The sequence below is a fragment of the Pristiophorus japonicus genome, unplaced genomic scaffold, assembly GCF_044704955.1.
Source record: "Pristiophorus japonicus isolate sPriJap1 unplaced genomic scaffold, sPriJap1.hap1 HAP1_SCAFFOLD_2149, whole genome shotgun sequence".
Classification (NCBI taxonomy): Eukaryota; Metazoa; Chordata; class Chondrichthyes; family Pristiophoridae; genus Pristiophorus; species Pristiophorus japonicus.
In genome coordinates this window covers 5,001-7,500 of record NW_027251853.1, presented here as the reverse complement: position 1 = coordinate 7,500, position 2,500 = coordinate 5,001, and positions in this window count along the sequence as shown.

Here is a 2,500-nt window from a genome sequence, read left to right as displayed (position 1 = left end):
GGATAACTCATTAACCAGAAGGCGGCTGGAGGCAGGCAGGGCTGATGGCTGAGGCCGGGTGGAGGCCACCCGCGGCCGGGAAAGTCAAAAGTCCCGTTGTGTGGAAGTCTATGAGGTCAGATTCGGCCGCCTTACCGGGCCTGCGGTTGATGGTTTCCCGCTTGGGCAAGCGAGTCGGCCCGGCAAAGTGGCCACTTGCATTTTCTGGCAAGTGTCTGCGAACAACGTTAATGAGTTGAACCTCGGCAATTGTCGGAAGTCCCGATGAAGAAATGAAAATGCCCCTTTTGCGGGGATTTGGATGCTCATGGCCGGCAGCAGGTGGCCCGACGCCCCGCCAACTTGACACTTGTCATTTCTGTCCTTGGGGGTTGGCGGGGTATCTGCACAGAGGTAGGAGGTGGCAGAATCGAGACTTGGTGAGTTTTCCAAACAAACGTCTCGAGCCTCCAGGTCTGCAGAGACCGACCAGGGCTGCCGCCCAACCGACTATTCACCCTTTTTGGGCGGGAATTTATTCCCTTTTTGCCCATTTTTCGGGTTTTTGGTCGGGCTTCAAAAGCGGCTGCCCGAGGCCTGGCAGAGGCCGGGGCATGGGCCCCGATCGCGCCAGGCGGCACGCGCGACCCGATTAGGCCCCGAAAGGAGTCGGGAAATCGGCAGACCTGCCCGACTTCAGCCCGCGGGGGCGGGGGGCAGGTCGGTTCGGCTCAAATCATTAACCAAAGCCGAGACTTGGTCTCGCTGGCGCAACCGAAGTGCCAGGCTGGATAACTCATTAACCAGAAGGCGGCTGGAGGCAGGCAGGGCTGATGGCTGAGGCCGGGTGGAGGCCACCCGCGGCCGGGAAAGTCAAAAGTCCCGTTGTGTGGAAGTCTATGAGGTCAGATTCGGCCGCCTTACCGGGCCTTCGGTTGATGGTTTCCCGCTTGGGCAAGCGAGTCGGCCCGGCAAAGTGGCCACTTGCATTTTCTGGCAAGTGTCTGCGAACAACGTTAATGAGTTGAACCTCGGCAATTGTCGGAAGTCCCGATGAAGAAATGAAAATGCCCCTTTTGCGGGGATTTGGATGCTCATGGCCGCAGCAGGTGGCCCGACGCCCCGCCAACTTGACACTTGTCATTTCTGTCCTTGGGGGTTGGCGGGGTATCTGCACAGAGGTAGGAGGTGGCAGAATCGAGACTTGGTGAGTTTTCCAAACAAACGTCTCGAGCCTCCAGGTCTGCAGAGACCGACCAGGGCTGCCGCCCAACCGACTATTCACCCTTTTTGGGCGGGAATTTATTCCCTTTTTGCCCATTTTTCGGGTTTTTGGTCGGGCTTCAAAAGCGGCTGCCCGAGGCCTGGCAGAGGCCGGGGCATGGGCCCCGATCGCGCCAGGCGGCTCGCGCGACCCGATTAGGCCCCGAAAGGAGTCGGGAAATCGGCAGACCTGCCCGAGTTCAGCCCGCGGTGGCGGGGGGCAGGTCGGTTCGGCTCAAATCATTAACCAAAGCCGAGACTTGGTCTCGCTGGCGCAACCGAAGTGCCAGGCTGGATAACTCATTAACCAGAAGGCGGCTGGAGGCAGGCAGGGCTGATGGCTGAGGCCGGGTGGAGGCCACCCGCGGCCGGGAAAGTCAAAAGTCCCGTTGTGTGGAAGTCTATGAGGTCAGATTCGGCCGCCTTACCGGGCCTGCGGTTGATGGTTTCCCGCTTGGGCAAGCGAGTCGGCCCGGCAAAGTGGGCCACTTGCATTTTCTGGCAAGTGTCTGCGAACAACGTTAATGAGTTGAACCTTGGAAATTGCCGGAAGTCCCGATGAAGAAATGAAAATGCCCCTTCTGCGGGGATTTGGATGCTCATGGCCGGCAGCAGGTGGCCCGACGCCCCGCCAACTTGACACTTGTCATTTCTGTCCTTGGGGGTTGGCGGGGTGCCCGGAGATTTTCGGGAACACGATTTTCAGAACATTTTTACGACAGCGGGTACACTTTGAAAGCGCCCGAAAAGTGATGCTTTGCTGAAAGGTGCTCAATCTCAGGAAAGAGACCTTTGAAAAGAGCACTTGGAAAGTCACAAAATGAACGGTGTGCGAGACTTGGAACAATTTTGACAAAGTCTTTTGTTGTACTTTTCAAACTCTTTGGTGTTTTGCTGAAATCGTACTCTGGGAGCCAGCAGCCCCGCTTGTACCCGTGCCCGGCTCTCAGGACAGACTAGTTTCCAACGGCCCTCCGTCTTTGCGCAACAAAGGACGCTGTCTGTCACAGATGCAAGCCCCTGAGTGAGGGAAATCTGTTTTACTGAGTAGTTAAGCACACGCGCAGTTCTTTCACCAAGTTCCCCTGCGTGTTGTGTGCTCGGTATCCACCGATCGATTTGGCGACTCGTGTCCGACGTGGGAGGGCTCGGAGTGGGGCCAGCTCCGGCTGGTGTGTTACCGACTCCGGCGTTCCTCCCGTTCTGCCCCGCAATGCGCCCACCGCCGGTGGGCAGACCGGGCATCCAATAACGAGTC